Source organism: Cupressus sempervirens, chromosome 6, assembly GCF_028749045.1.
Source record: "Cupressus sempervirens isolate cs-2001-9-10 chromosome 6, ASM2874904v1, whole genome shotgun sequence".
Taxonomy (NCBI): domain Eukaryota; kingdom Viridiplantae; phylum Streptophyta; class Pinopsida; order Cupressales; family Cupressaceae; genus Cupressus; species Cupressus sempervirens.
Genome location: NC_143123.1, coordinates 210319115 through 210336439, shown reverse-complemented (window position 1 = coordinate 210336439; position 17325 = coordinate 210319115). Strand labels below are relative to the sequence as shown.

Here is a 17325-nt window from a genome sequence, read left to right as displayed (position 1 = left end):
AGCATCTCTTTAGGGATAGTGGTTATTAAGGATAAAATTTAACTAAGTTAGTTAATGTCTTTACAAATCATATTCTCCCTTGAGCGCCGATTATGGGAGTTCTATTAAGGGCCAACCTAGATAGGGTCATGTCCCTTCAAGGGACATGCCCTTTGGTTGTCATTTATATATATATATCAATTCTGCCTTATATGAATACTTGTAGAGACAAAAACAATTCAGAATAATATTTATATTATTGACATTCCTTCATAAAAGTCTGAATCACAAAGATCATCTTCAGCAAGCATCATAGAAGTTATTATCTCAGTCTGATCACGCAAGATTTATAGAAACTTTACACAAGCATCTTAGAATAATTTCTTATTGAACCTTAAGCACATACCATGGTTTTTGCCTAGTGTTTTTAATAACAAGTTGGAGAATTAGTTGTGATTCCAAAATAGAGAATATCACAACAGATATTTTTGGGAATTTGCAGAGAAAATGTTTCTACCTAGGAAATAGTTAAACTACATGCAAACCAAAGGACATATGTATTCTTAAGAGATTTTGAATTCATATTGCTTGAGTTTGGTAGAATTTATTCCTAGAAGGAACATTAGTTTCCTATCGCCTAGTTACGTTGCTCATGTCCATAAAGTATTAGCTGAGCATAGTGAGAAATCAATCTTGAGTGAAGCACATAATTGTCACTCACTCCTAGTGTTGTTCATGTGATAGGTCAGGGGTGGTTGCAGGTTTGGTGTTTCAATTGCAAGACCCGTGATTGGTGATTAACCACTAGCTGTAACTCTTCAAAGTGTCATTGTTGGTAGATACATATTTGTGAAGGGAAGATACTCATGGGCTAGTTCACTTGAGTTAACATGGTTGTCTTTTGTAGCATTATAAAGCTTTGAGTTAGCATTGTTCGCACTATTATGTCAGTCAAAATTGTAGACTAAGTGATTATAACCGTAACTGTTGAGGTTCCAATCATCACTTAACAGTTCCATTTAACAGTTTCATTCTGGTGAAAACATTTCCAGGTGCTAACACGTTATATCTTATTTCTCAATTCTTGGTTGTTCTATATGTAAGACTGTAGTGCCTCCCGTGTTTGCATTCTATACCATGGTCTTTTTTGTTCGACATCATTTCGTGACATTCATGTGTGTGTGCATTTGAGATGATTCAATGTTTAGACATTATTCTGATTGCTACTATCATAGCTGATAGATGTTAGTTGCTACATTGTTCAGTTTGATCATATCTGCATGATGATGGTAGTGATGTGACATGATGCCTTATGATGATATTTGGTTGTTTTGTATTCATATAGAAACTTTGTTTATGGATATATGATGGATTTTACTAGATTATGGTTGATGTGTTTGTGCTACAAATATTTGTATTGTTCTTGCAGTTTTATTATGATGCAAATGAATGATTCAAATAGATTATTTTAATGAAATTAATTAAATGAATTTTTAAGCAATTTTGTGCATTATTGCTTCGGCTATGTTATTATTGTGCATCTACACTTGATCGTGTTTTTTATTGTGCATTACTTACATCCCCGATAGTGGTACATAGAGTTAGTGGTTTGGCTGTTCATACCTAGCCAATGTCATCCTTGTATGGGCGACGTATCCAATTTGATTAAATAGTAAACCCTCTGGTTAATTGGTAAATGCAAATTCATTATGCATTGTGATTAGACTAGTAAAGTGTATGTGCATTTAGGAGTCTGCAATGGTTGTGGAAGTTATTTAATTATTGCAATTTAATAGTTTAAGGGGAATTTTATATTTGATTTAATTTATTTTAATTTACTAGCTAATTGCCAAAGTTGAATTCCAATTCAATTGGAATTGCTAGATTTATTTGGGTTAAGGGAGCCAATTTATGTAATCTAATTTATATTTCACTTTGGAAGAAGTGCTTATATTGGCTACAAATGAGAATAATTCTCACTTCTCATGTTGGAAATTCAGGATTTTAAAGCAAATCCTCCAAAACCGTCTTGTGAGCTTTCCTTGTGTTATTCATTGAGGGAGATTGGATTGGCGGATTGACACAAGAGTAGTCTTGTTGGATCCGTAGAGGGAAGATCTCCATTTGTCAAACGTTTCATTTTTTCCACAATCAGTTTATTTTATTATGGCCTTTTCCGTTTTGCCCACTTAGCTGCAAGGTAGGCCTCTTTCATTTTATTGTTTTGACTTCATTTTAGTTCTCTTTTTTGACAGTAAATTGATTGGAAGTTGAGAACTGGTGTTCCCCTTTGTTTTGGTGTGTTAGTTTTACCCAGTTGGGCGGGTACGAAAAATTGAGTGTTTACGAGGGGTTTTAATTTTAAGTTTCATACCATTATGCTGGTCATTTTTCCATATGAGCTTAAAATTTGATTTTTATTTGATTTTTGGGAGTTTGAGAACCATTTGGATAATGGGTTTTAATTTCATCAATTTTCAACAACCTTCGTTTTTGAGCAATTTTTGCATCGCCTCATTTTTTGTGCCACCCAATTTTCTTAGGTATTTCTCAGCATTGATTTTCATTGTTGATTCTGAATGAATCTTGGGGTTCCAATCCGACCATGGTTTTACTGTGTTTGCATTAGGATTTGTACCAAATCCGTACTCCTAGCAATATGCTCAGTTTAGGGGGTGTTTGCACTTGGTGTTTCTTGTTTTCTCATCCAAACCTTGTTTAGTATTGATTTAGTGTGGATGGCTATGCCCACACATGAGCATGTGCATATGACGGGATCTTGCAAGACCCAAACTCCCGGATATAAGCCGGTTGAGGGATTGTTCATTTGGGGGTTAGGTTGGGAACTGCATTGCCTTTGGGCACTCATCGTGCGATGAGCATGGGTATGTAGGGTATAGGCAGTGGAGTGGCTTCTCTTATGTACCTTGGTGTATATTCCGACAAGGTAGCATGAAGAAGTTCTAACAAGTGATAACTAAAATAATAATTGGGTAATAAAACTTAATGAAAGATAAGAGAACACTTGTATGGCTAATCCGAAGGTGTGTGCCTGTGTGGTTCATCCGAGGGCATGGTGTGATGGTTTCCTGAGGGATTCGTTATGCACTGGATATAGCTTGGGCCTTTCGATGCCAAGCAACTTACACTCCGCTTGAGTCCCTACATAGTTATCCTTCGAGGGTTTGACCAGTGACCTGATGTACTGCATTGTCTTCATGATCATATAGATTTTGGAATCATGTTCTTGATTGGCGTATGTGTTAGCCATCGGTGATTGTCTTCTATGATTGTGGCTGGGTCATTATCTCCATGAGCACGACGGGTGTGGGCGTATGGGTACCATGTGGTTGGGAGGTGTAGCTACCTATTCCACTGTTGGGGACTGGTGTATAGAGATGGTCTACTTCTAGATGAGGTCAGTGCTTGATATTCACTTGGTACTTTGGTGTATCCAGATTATGTTCTCTCATGATTTATGTTTTACTTTGGATGTATTTCATATCATGTTTAGATGATGATTAATATGTTACTTGATGCATTCCTTTATCATGATGTTGTATCATGTTGCTTAGGTGAGACTTCTTACCACTGCTTTAGATTAGTGATGCTATTGGTAGATTAACATGCTAGGTGTTTCTTATTTCATGTGATGTTATTAGATGGATTATTGGTAAGAAAGATTTCATGAGACAACTCCAACAATTTTGTTGGCAAATTGAGATTCATGCTTAGGGGTATGGTTAGGGCACTTGAGGTCTCATGATGCCACTATGGTTGGGAGGAAACGAGCACAGTTGTATTGAGTTGGTTATTTCACGGTTCACCTATGTGTTCTATCACTTTCACTGCGATGATGTTTATGCTCTTTTTTATATTGATGATATGGTTTTGAAGGATAGATGCTTTTGCTTCTACATTCTAGTTTATTAGGATGATTTTATCTTCTAGATACAATTTTGAGTGTTTACTCCTTGACTATGGTAGTTCTGGGACTCCTCGGTGTGGAGATTTTAACCCTACTTGCTTTTTGAATTGGCTATTTGGCCTTGTGAGTAATTCTGGGTGACCATTTGTCAGTTCTATGCGATGTTGTCCTTGTATCGCACCACTTGTTGCAAATTATCATACGATACTAGAAAGCATCATACTGCCTGTTGAAGAATGTTGTACGATATTGGAAAAGTATCATACGAGTACTTTGTGTATAATCATACGATATTGAACAAGTATCACACTAGCATATAAAGTCTATCGTATGGCCATAGTGGAAAGTATCGCATGGGGTTTGTGAGAAACCCTGCTTAGCCAAACAACAGGTACTTTCCGACTTGTCCAGTGTGTTCTAGAAGGTGTTGTGGATACCCTCTTGGGAGTTCTTGCTTCTTGTAGTTAAGGGATATATAAAATATACCATTTGAGTATAATATGGCATTCTCTTCTTCCTTTCTTCTTTTTACTTCTTCCTTTCATTTGAGATAGGTTCCAGACCTCTATGAGTTAAGATAAAGATTCTAGAAAATTTCAAGGTTTTAGGGTTTTTGACTTAGCCAAGTTTTAGGATTCAGCATGTCTTTCAGCATGGTGTCCAGTAGATGAGTGGTTGTAACCTTGTCCCTCATCTTGTACATGACCATTTGAGGGTCTCTACTTATTACTCTTGATTATGTTTGGGTTAGTTGGAAATGGACAGGTATGTTTAACCATGTTAGAAACTTCTACTTTGCGTTGAAAAAGAACATCTCTGTGTATTCTCATGATTCATATGGTCCTTGATTCTAACTTGGTAAGTAGTGACACTTGGGTGATCTTTGGTGTTGGTTTATGTTAGTGTTCTGTTGGTATTTGGTGTAAGTTGTTGTTATTGTTGAATCTTACGTTTAAAAAAGTATATTAGCCTTTGTTTATCCTTGTTCCAAGGATCTCTAGGTGGGGCATTACAAAGACCGTGACTTATAAGTTAGCATATGGAACCCAATGCTATAATATACAATAGACAACATATTAGTAATCTGGAAATAAGTAATATCAATCTGATATAATTTTACCAGTCATTTATAGGTGTGAATAAAGTTGTCCTTAGAGGGTCATCTAGAGTCTTTCTTTCTTGTCTTGTATCTTCTAAGTTTAATGTTTTATGTAGTAGGTGGAGTTCTTTTCTAGAAAATTTCCCTTTACTTGTCTATGTTTACTTTTCATGTTTTCTCTATTTTGTGGAGTTCATTTCTATAAATTTTACATTTTTTCCTTTCTTGTAATAGACATTTTTCGCATGGGTATCTCATCAAGCCTTGTTGTTAAAACCCATTTTCAATTCTTTTCTTTTTTACTTTCCTTCTTAAGTTGCATTAATAAAGGTAGCCTTGTAAATGGATCTATTAACTAACTCCATTCCTTTTCAAGACCTTTTCATGCCAAGTTTTTAACATTCACATAGGGAATTGAAAAATCATTTTTTATTCTTCTCTCTTTAAATTTTCCTCCGTAAGTTGTACTAACAAGGTTGGTATTGTAAGTGTTAGAAATATTAATTTCTACTAATCGTCCGATGCTTCTAGATTATTAGGTTTAGGTTTAGGGTGTGTTGGTTAAAGTATTTTCTAGAAGTTTGAGTCGGCTGTAATATTTTTCAGAAGTTTGTACATATTTTGTCTTCTTGGCTAATGCTAGATTTCTCTAGAATATTGTGAGCTTGCCTATAAAAAGGCACTATGTACTCATTTGAGATCACAATGAATAAAATATAATATATTTTATTGTGCGGTAGCACATTGTGTTGTTCTGTTTTTTTTGTTATTTTTCCTGCTGCCCATCCAATAGATTGGTATCAGAGCCCAAGGTTAAAGATCATGGAAACATAAAGATTTCAGAACACAAGGATCAAAATCCTAGAGAGTTGAAGACTACAAAGTCAATGGCTGAAAAATGCTGGTAAGATTTGAGCTTGTGTGAAGCTTTGTTAATATTTTGTGTTGAGAAGTTAAGATAGCAAATAGAAATGTAGATAAGGCTGAAAATGAATGGTTGTTTAAAGTTATAATTCTATGAAGAGGAAAATGCATGACTTGATTTGTTTCAGATGTGTTATTACACTAGTTTGCAGAAAATGAACGAATGAAGTTCATAAAGAAATCTTGAAAGAATACAATAGTGAGTTGTTGAAAAAGGATAAAGTGTGTTTAATCTCTTTTGTTTCAATGGGAAAAGGTGGTAGAGTTCAAAAAGAGAAGACAGATAAGTTAGAAGAAGAATTAGTGATGGTGAAGAAAGAAAATGGAAGATTATTGTGTGAAAAAGATATTTTGCAAAAGGAATTGGAAAAAGTAAGAAATAAAATGGGAGAAGAAAAGTCTAAATTGTTAAATGAAATTAGTGTCCATATAGAGGCAATTGAAGAGCTAGAGGATAGGCTAAAATTTGTGGAAGAAGTACACAATTGGCAGGTGAAGGAAACATGTAAGCTTAGAGAGAAAAAAAAAGAATAAGAAGAAAAGTTAAATTTGTTTGATGATGTTGAGAAAAAAAACAAAGTTGTAGAAGAAAATGTGAAGAAATTGGAAGAGGAAAATAGTATGCTAAAGAAGGATTTGTCTACTTTGAAACAAGAGAAAGAATGTTTGAATGTAAAGCCATTTGTATGTGATGTATCTTGTGACACAAATGATTTGAGTGATTATGGGATTGGGAAATGTGATTTTCCTGAAGCTAAAAGTGTTTATGATGAAAAGTATAAGAAACTAAATGTCAAGAAGTTTACAGATTTTGTTTGTTATGATAATAATAGTATTGGTTTAAAGATTATGGAAAGAATGGGTTTCAAAGGTAAAGGTCTCGGAAAGGATAAACAAAGATTAAGGAATCCGATTGAGACTACAGTTAGGCCAAAATATGCAGGTCTTGGATATGATGTAGGCAGTGGAAAGATAAATAAAGGTTCAAGAGAATCAATTAAAGGCATAAATATTGTACAATGTTACACACTGTAATAGGAAAGGGCATACAAAGGATAGATGTTGGGATTTAAATCCGTGTAGTATTTGTGGCTTGAAAAATCATTGTGATAAGATATGTTGGAATAGAGAGTGCAATAAAATTTTTATGGCAGGTTGTATAAAACTAGATTGTGGATGGAGCTATAGATCAAATTGGGAAAGAATTGCAGGAATGATCAGAGGTTTATTCAGGTACAAATGCTCAAGTATAAGGAATGCAGTAGCATTGGAAAACCGATTAGAGTGAGGCATCAAAGAGGCAAAAGGTTCTTAGTGAATCCTATCATCGGAATTTGCGACAGATGAGGCAAGATATTTTTGGAAATTAAAGGCCGCAGCCTTGGAAGACACCACTTATGTATTAACAGATACGAAGATTACATGGCACATTGGAATTTATATGCGACAAATTTTGATAGTAGAAATTAGGGGGAGTGTTAGAAATATTAATTTCTACTAATCGTCTGATGCTTCTAGAGTATGAGGTTTAGGTTTAGGGTGTGTCGATTAAAGTATTTTCTACAAGTTTGAGTCTGCTATAATATTTTCCAGAAGTTTGTGAATATTTTGTCTTCTCGTCTAATGCTAGATTTCTCTAGAATATTGTATGCTTGCCTATAAAAAGAAATTATGTACTCATTTGAGATCACAATGAACAAAATATAATATATCTTATTGTGCGGCAACACATTGTGTTGTTTTGTGTTTTTTTGTTATTTTTCCTACTGCTCATCCAACAGTAAGTTGTTCTATTGTCCAACCTGTTTCCTTTGCAAGTTCTTTTTCACACCTAGTTGGTTAAGTTTACTAAGGGAATTGAAAACTCATTTTTTATTCTTCTCTCTTTTACATTCCCTGCCTATGTTTTGCATAGTATACTATGGTTCCAATATTACCATTTTAGCAATTCTATTACTACTCCCTTGTTGAAGATGGTAGCTGCGATAGAGATCTTTATCTCTGGAATATGAACGTTATTACTGTTATTGTTATGTTCAGCTGAAAAGGACACTTTGGTTAATTGTAATATTAAATGTAAATGACATCTGTCATTAACATGCATTGAGGCATGAATATTCAATGAGTTGTAATTAATTATAAGAGTTATGGGAATTTCAAGAGACCTTTGGTTATCATGCGAAGAGTCTCTCCTATTGTTATATATTCACATCAAGCAAAGGGTATTGTACACTTGAACATTTCATTATCAATAAAGATATATTTTTGTTGTGTGGCTAAGTTTTTCCCTTCATTCTAGAAGGGTTTTCCCAGGATATTTTTGGTGTTCTTTGTTTCACTTTTGTCTCTTTTTATTGCTGATTATCTTCATGGATTTCTGGGCTCAAGTTTTAACATGGTATAAGAGCCTCGTTTAGATGTCTGCTATCAAGGAAGTTCTTTTGAGGATAGCTTGTTGATTTATTTATTTTTATGATTACTTATCATGGTCAATGTTCGATCTTTAGAGCTTAGTAATTGTGGATTTCTGACATGTTGAGTTTTTTGTCAGTATTACAGAAGCACTCTGAGATTCAATATGAATGCTTCAACTATAGATGTAAAATTTTTAGAGGGTTTCCCAAGTGTACTGTGTGAATCAAAACTTCACATATTGGAATGGAATCAGATTCTCACAATCAAGTTAAATTTGCAAGTTCTCCAAGATACTATGTTCAACAGAAGATATTTGGTTCATTTTATCTTCGCATGAGGATTATAATCTTGATCGAATCCATTTAGTTTCCTCAATATTTTTTGGAAATATCAATATATTTGGAATGTAAGGGTAGATATGAAGTGTTAATGGCCAAAGTATGAGTTTGGGGTGTGTACAAGGCGAGTTGGATGTTATGCAAGTTTGAGCACTCCACTTGTCATTTATCGTACTAATTTTGTAATCTCAAGCTGTGTCAGAGAGTCACTATGCATCCAAATGATGTCTCTCTTAAGTGCCTTGGATTGTTAGTATGCTATCAGAGGCATTGTATTTTATTCTATAGTTCTTCGATTTCCATTCAAGAAAGTTTGCAAAGACAAAGAGAATCGACCAAGAAGGAGAGGAAAAGTCAAGTGCTATTTTATGCGGGAAGCAGAGGAGTTGTAATTGATGTGTGGACATTATATATTCTCAGCAGTGGTTATCATGGCTCAGTAAGCAGAGGGGTGTTTGGGAACTCTCAACACGGTAGGAGGAGGCATTTGTTCATATGTATAATCATGGAACCTGCTCTAATAATGGCAAAAGAAGTTTTGTTCTAACTTTCTTTTATCTGCCTTGTCTATTACGGGTATAAAAGAAAGGATCTTCGTTCTATTTATAGCAGTGGAGCTTTAAAAGTTTTGAGTTTGCAATTCTTGAACGATTAGTTTGTTTATATTATGGCATACATTATGAAAGTGAAGGCTTCAATACATATTGTGAATTGTTCTATTTTTGCATCTTTCTTATTATAACGGTAGCCGTATGTGTCTATGTTTCTACATTATTTTTCGATTAATTCCATGCGTGTAACTGTCGTCTCTTTTGTACATTGGAGCAAAGCATATCAGAGTTCAGAAAAAGAGTTTTGTCAGGGATGGCCACACGTGCTTCCAGATCTCTTGCAGATTGTGATTACTTACATGGACAATAGTTTTTGTGCATCCAGAGATAAGTATCATTTTACTATGTCTATTGTGTATATGATTCATGAGATGAAATTATATGTAGATAGGAGCCAGAGTGCTATTTAAATTTAATCTGGTATTGATCCTATGTGCAGGTTATGTGTTTAATAGATGTGGGATGCTTCATTAGTGTTCTTATTTATATTATATGTTTTGTTTCATATGTATTCTAACTTGACTTTGTGCAAAGAGGCTATGAGTGATAACCAATTAATCTCAAATGGTTTCAATGACTATCAGATTCGATTAGCAATTTCTTTGATATGAATGATGGTTCAATTTTTCATTGTGTATCACTTCATAATTGTGTATATTCTATATTGATAGATTGATTTTATGAATTATTATTCTATCTCTCATCATTGTAGGAGGCAACAAGAAAGACAATAGGTTGCTTTAATTAAGAGGGAGTTATTAAGCTTTAGAGGGAATCTTTTTAGCTTCAGAGGGAGGTTTCATTATTAAGAGGGAGTACTTATATGGAATCCCCTTCATTCTCATATATGCTTGTGATTCTTGTGATATTTGTAGAATTGGAGACTTAAATGGAACTAAGTCTTGTTTTGTTATGTCTATTTCCATTCATGTCAAATCAACAATGAGATTGTAAGATCAGCTATGATAACTCTTTCACTATGCGATAGTGAACATCATGTTGAGAGTGTTCATGATGTCATCATGTTGAGAGATTCCGTGATGAGAGTTGGATGTCATGTTGAGAGATTCCATGATAGTTCACGTTGAGAGATTTCGTAATTAAAGGCTTAGTTGTGAGTCTTACAAATCCGTCATGTTGAGTGATTCAATGAATGTGATTAATTGTTACAGGGTTTCATGTTAAGTGATTCCATGAATGTGATTAATTGTTATAGGGTTTCATGTTGAGTGTTTCCATGAATGTGATTAATTGTTATAGGGTTTCATGTTGAGTGGTTCCATGAATGTGATTAATTGTTATAGGGTTTCATGTTGACTGATTCCATGAATGTGATTGATTGTTACAGGTTTTCATGAATCCTATAGGATATATGGGATGAGATTTTATCATTAATATTTTGGTTGCAGTCTTGTGTGCTAAAGATCTCTCTCTCGCTAAGAGAGAGTGTTGAAGATGGCAGCTGCAATAGAGATCTTTATCTCTGGAAATATGAACGTTATTACTGTTATTGTTATGTTCAGCTGAAAATGACACTTATGGTTAATTGTAATATTAAATGAAATGACATGTGTCATTAACATGCGTTGAGGCATGAATATTCTATGAGTTGTAATTAATTATAAGAGTTATGGGAATCTCAAGAGACCTTCAATTATCATGTGAAGAGTCTCTCCTATTGTTATATATTTGCATCAAGCAAAGGATATTGTACACTTGAACATTTCATCATCAATAAAGATTATTTTTTGTTGTGGGGTTGGGTTTTTCCCTTCATTCTAGAAGGGTTTTCCCAGAATATTTTTGATGTTCTTTGTTTCACTTTTGTCTCTTTTTTATTGCTGATTATCTTCATGGATTTCTGGGCTCAAGTTTTAACATCACTTATGTGGAAATTTATTTGATGTTGGAAAAGTTTCTTGCTCCTTTGAGTTCTTTTGGTAAGTTCAACGTTCTCATAGATAGGACTTGTGTGATGCGAGTGTTTGACCAATTGCAATCATCATTTCTTATCAATGTGGTGATATCACTAGGTCAAAAAGATGACCATTAGCATGAATACAGCATGATATCTATTTCATATGCATTCTCCCCCATCTCCTTCTGAAATGCCTTATCTAATTGACCTCTTTTATGGGGGCAAATAAATGGATCTTTTTCTTGGATAGATGGTGTCTCCGAGAAACAATGTGGGCAGCCACTATAGAATGAGATCCCATAGATGGCCTCCTTAATCCTTTACTGCTTAAAAGATGCTTTTTCTCTCATGGTTTCAAATTCATGTTCTCCAAAATATGTGATAGTTATTTGACAATTCCTTCTTGTTTGAGCCTTTTCAAACTCTAATTACATTGCCATTCATTGCACATGGGTAAGCTTTACTTCAAGAATACAAACTTCTGTACTCAACATGGAAGTCACAGCACCACCAAAGGAAAGCTCCTTGAAAGTGTTCAATTATCATAAATTATTTCCATAGATGTGATGCTTGATCATATTTGAAATGCCTATTTACCTCCAATATCACAAGCTTGAATTAGTAACCCTTCTAAGTAGATTGCTGTGATACGATGTCATGTTCCCTTCTCGATTTTAGTTCCGGGTGGCAGAATTAATCTATCTCCACATCCGGATAGATTAATATCATTTTCACGCAGGATGCTCTCCAGTCACAATGAAAAGTTTAATTTAATTTACTCTAGAACTTTATTTAATGAGCAGAGCTAAGTCACTTTAATGTTTTAAAAGTTATTTACTTTATAATAACTTTAAGTGACTACAGGACGAAAATGTCAATTAATCCCACATTCCTTGTACTTTGTACTTTCCCTCATTCCGAGGCTATTTAAGCACGTGTTTGCATTGGGATTAACACACGAGAATTTATGAACTAAATTATTCTGAGTTCTAGTTGCTTTGATGTGACTGGTCTAGGCTTTGAGGACGAAAACCCTCAAGTCCGAAGCAGTAAGGAGCTGGACGTTACCCCATGCTTCCATATAAATTTGCAGTTGTTTAACTTTGGGCAGAGTTCGGCAAATAGTGTGTTTTTTTTTCAGGACAGGCAGAAAGTAAGTTTCTTGGTCTCTTTCTTTGCTCTGAAAGCTTGAATATATTTATTCAATACAGTCAGTCGAATGGTGCATGATAGCAGGAAGGATTGAGAAGCAGCATCTAGTGTCAATCCAAGTTACGTTCAAGGAGAAAAATTTGACACAGTGGGAAATATTGGTGTAACCTGTTTAGTTGGGCGTTATTAGCAAGGGCATTTCAAATGCAGAGTCTTCTCTTCTGGACGTCACCATTACTGGGGAAATAAAGTTCAGGTCGGTGGCATTCATCCAGGTGGAAACTGAGACAATGTAATCCCTGCCTTTCCTTAACTGACGGCATTTTCTACTCAGGTCTTTAAGCTGGGGACACGTTGTGGAAGGGGAGTATAATGTTGAATCGTCGGGAGCAGATTTATTGGTAAAAGAGTTTGCAAAAAAAAAACGAACTCGTTTCTACTGAAACTGAAGGCTGTTCTTCACGTCCAGGGATTATAATACTGGCAGATTTGTGTGGACGATTGAGGCATAGAGAACTGGCAAGTTTGGAGCAAACTCAGCACAGGGTCACCGGTTATGGATGGGATTCAACATTCACGTGTGGGTTGAAGTAAAGGAGATAAGAATCTAGCTGTGGTCGAGGGGAAAGGGTTGGATTAAACTCCATTTGCAGAGATGGCACTCAAATATATATTCAGCTTGTGGGTGAAGTCCAGCAGTTAAAAAGTTTTATGTGTTGTTATACGGCAACCCAAGAGGAAGAGGTCTGTAACTTTCTCCAATTGCAAACCTGTTTGAGAATTGAGTGCAAATTTCGTTGTTGACAATTGTTTGGAACTTGAAATCACACCATATTCCAAGTGGGAAAATAAGAAATATTCTTCTGTGCTGGGTAATCTGTTCTGTGTATTCTGATATAAATTGTTATTAGTGCCAGATTTAAGTCAATCATTAATTCCTAATTGAGTCTGATGCCAACTGTTTGCTGTAATGATTCTTGCAATATTCTGTAGCTTGTTTAAAACTAATAAACATCTTACCAGTATAGTGATTAAGGAAGGACTGTGAACTGTTTGACGAAATTATTACCAGAGATTTACATCAGCAGTTCAAACAAATATAAGGTCAGATTATTACATAAGATTTTTCTCATATAAAATTGTAAATGTGGCCCAAGAGTACATGAATGCAGAAAAAAATACACAAACAAAAATATAACCTACAATTAAAAATCTAATAAAAAGTATAGAGACAACTTGTAAAAATATAAAATGTTCTTTTTTTTTAAATTTATTTTTCTTAAATCTAAAAACCTCCTTTTCTTCAAAACTAGAAGAAATTCTTCAAAGATATTGTGTTTTTTAATTGCATTTGTGAAATAAATGAATTGTTGTCAGGGTATCTATATTCAAATTTGCATCATTAATAGTTGGGCTTGTTGTTTAATACTTGAACATTTGATTTGACAATAATTGTCCAAGTGATTGTTGCTCACTATTCCATTGGTCAACACTTATTCAAGGTTTTGCATCTACATTCTGTATTTTTTATCCAGCTTGTACAATTTAGGAAATTGATAAATTCCTAATGTTGTCAATTGGGAATTACAATTATATTAGAGCTATGATCTCGCAGATTACATGCAAGCTAGTGAAAGATAACTTAGATATTATTAAAGGGAAGAGAGAAAAATTTGAAGTAATTAATGCTACCATGTTGTGAATCTAAAAAATAAATAATACAGAAAAATCTACAAGCTTACTATAAATCATGTTGATAACTTGTAGAGAAAATGAGAGCTGCTTGAAAAACAATGAAACACAGATGCAAATAATGTTGACAAATCCTATGAAGCATAGTGCGAAGTAAAAACAATAGACAATACGAGAGCCACATGACATTGCCATAAAAATAGGTTATTACACAAGGCCATTAAAGTTTCCATGCATGTTTGAGGTAAGGATGCCTTAGATGAAAGCATTTTATTGACTTCCAGAAAGTGTTTGTTCTAATAAAGTAATAACGAAGTTACCCATTTTGATTCTATTACAAGTTTGGGTTCAGGTACATGGACTCAACAATTCTTTCTTCTTGTGTTCCAATTCCGTGTGTGTGTGTGTGTGTGTCTATATAAACACACACAATAAAATTATCAATTTATATATGCTGTAATGATCCCGACGATTTCTCCTGAGCAAGTTGAAGAATTCCGAATAGCTGTACGGATGTGGCCAAGGGTACAGGAGGTATGGACTGAATTGGAGGAGTGAAACAAAGCCATACAGCTGATAATTGCTGGTCGTACATTAGAGATAGTGCTCCGTACGGAGTGCCAAAAGAGGTGGCCATACACAAGATTAGCCAATTCGTACGAATGCTAGAGAACCGTATGGGTATTTAGAAGGCCATACGGCATGTAGGGAAGGCCGTACGGTGTCTTGAAATAGATTGTACAGTGACTTCGGCAGGGCCGTACGGAGGTGCAAATGATGTGACTTAGTACGGAATGATGGGTATGGCGACGTGTATGGAGGGTGAAGTTGTGAGGAAGGAACAGTACGGAGAAGGGATAGAGATCCGAATCCAACATAGAATATAATCGTGGTTCATACACAGAACACCATAGAACTTGATAAAATCCACAATAACAGAGACTTAGATGCGAATAATAATCGCCTCGTAAAATCGCTCCACAATAGATATGATAATATTTGCCAAAATCGAGCCAAGATGCACATACGAAATAGGGTGAAGGTGAATCCCACCGAAAGCGCACGAGCCAAAAAAGGAAGATCTTTCAATTCCGAAATGGCGAACAATCTAGAACTCCAATAGGAATTCGCAGTACAGCGAAAATAATCCAAAAGCATACCTACTACTACCTACAAGCCGTGCTTAAATACCCATCGGGGAAACCTTTCCGAGGGTGTACAAAGATAGCTGATGACAACACTAAAATTAAAATAGGTCCGAGATATATTAAATCAATTGGAACCACAAATACAAATATTAACTTGGGCCCATATTAATTAATTAAAGGTACTTTTATTAAATTATTTAAATTCCGGGACCAGTTAATTAATTAATTTAATTAAGTTATTTCATAAAAAAATTGGGGACATTACAAATCCTCGCAGGCCAAAGATTGCTTGTCCTCAAGCAATACACAAGCGCTAGGATCCCAAACCATGCACGGATGCAGATTGCTGAAAAATCCATGCTTCTTCCAGATCACATGTGCATAACTAGATTCAATTGAGATGAGTAGATCACCATTCAAGCTCCGCTATCCCATTTTGATATAAATATTGTTCTGTCTTGAGTCACCAAGATCACAGACTTGAAATTTATCTTTGTCATCCATCATGATTGCCACTGGGGAATAAATTTTATAATCAACCAACTATAAAGATTGCTCTTGCAAATAGTCTTCGATCGAATCCGCATCACCACGAGGCTGAACAACTACCGATAGAGCTTGCTTATTCGGAGGGTCGCTGGTAAAACCCAAAGTTCGATCGTTGAGCATTGGGTTAATGTTATTTGTGCAAGTACCTTCTTCCATAATCATTTCCTTCATCTTCAATTCGGGTACCAAATAGATTCTGTCTTTGTGGTAAATGACATCGCCAACCACCTTGTATTTGTCATCCTGCACTTGACCATCCAAAAGTTGGCACACAAAAGTATTCTTGGAGTATTCGACTATCAAATGGAAATTGAGCCATAGTGTAATCCAAGTCAAACTTTGTTTACCGCATAGGTTAATTTAGAAATGCACACAGACAATGAACAACAGAACTCTTTAGATTATTCGCATATGCCAGAACATTACATTATGCTTCATAAGATGAATGATGATTTACAATGATCCCAGATGGGATATAAATACTATCTGTCGAACCTTCTTGAAGGAGTCTGTCGGCCACACATTATGTCTGCTACAAACTATTTACCTATCGGCTACAAAATCTTTACTGACGACGTTGGCTACAGAATACAAAAAACACCGATGACAATCAAGTCGGCTGACACAGTTTCTACCAACGACATCAACCCGTCGGCTACACAATATTTACCGATGACATCATCCCCCCAAAAGAAAAAGTCGTCTTCAGATGACAATTACAAAATATCTGAGATAAATTAACAATCAAAATACATTAATAGAGTGACTACAACAAAAAATCTGCTTCTGTCACATCACTACCACATTCATCCCATTACATCTGTAGCCTCTGCTAACACAATACTGTCTCCTCAAGTTGACCTTAATAGCCACCTGTGCTGCTTTTTTTGTTTTCAACTCCTCGGTACCCTAAGCCAAGTGTTGCTGCACTGCCTCCAACTAGATGATCAACTCCTCCCGAGCTCTCTACGCATCCACCAAGACAGCCTCTCGGCCAACACCTACTCCCAATGCCTTTGGTACACAAACACTCCACGCCTGTAGCAGCTTCAAGTCTTCTCAACTGGTCAAACTCCCACGACTGATATCCGCAACGACTGGGGGTCCAAGGGGCAACGCCCTCGGTGGGTCGAGGGGCAGTGCCCCTCGCTGCCAAGACCAATTTAACAATCTGAAACCCACACAAAATTGCATGGAACACACCATTTTTTTCATTTTTTGCCGATTCCACACTCTTTTTGGCAACCATTGATGTTCCCCCTTTCCGCTGGCATCATCCAATACTCATTCCGAACTACTTCAATCTGTCGTTTTTTTTCTTTTTTTAATTTCTTAATAGTTCATTCCTTTGCTGAAGAAAGTTTCTGAATCTTGGCCTCCATCCTGCTAGCATGCTCCTCATCATCATCTCTGATCATCATGCAGCCGTGAAGAACAGAAGAATAAACCATAAGATCCAATCATGGCCCGCTCATATCCAGACAACTTCAACTCGTACTTTGATCTAAAGCAACCGCCGGTTTTGCTATTTCTGCATGTTTTCCCTAAATCCCATGCAATGATCAAACCTCT

General features: G+C 35.5%; 1 protein-coding gene and 1 long non-coding RNA gene across 3 annotated transcripts in view; one reads left to right on the top strand and one right to left on the bottom strand.

Moving 5' to 3' along the window:
* LOC149551996 (DNA-directed RNA polymerase V subunit 1-like) overlaps positions 1 to 17325 on the bottom strand; it is a 383310-nt gene that overhangs the window by 33809 nt on the left and 332176 nt on the right. The gene's annotated exons all lie outside the window — the stretch shown is intronic.
* LOC149551999 (uncharacterized) overlaps positions 1 to 17325 on the top strand; it is a 236598-nt gene that overhangs the window by 33065 nt on the left and 186208 nt on the right. Inside the window, exon 1 of one of the 2 annotated variants that reach the window (XR_016352845.1) lies at positions 12786 to 13236. The exons of the other annotated variant lie outside the window; for it this stretch is intronic. This is a non-coding gene — a long non-coding RNA (uncharacterized LOC149551999). Of the gene's footprint in view, positions 1 to 12785; positions 13237 to 17325 lie in introns of those variants that run through there. 2 annotated transcript variants of the gene reach the window in all.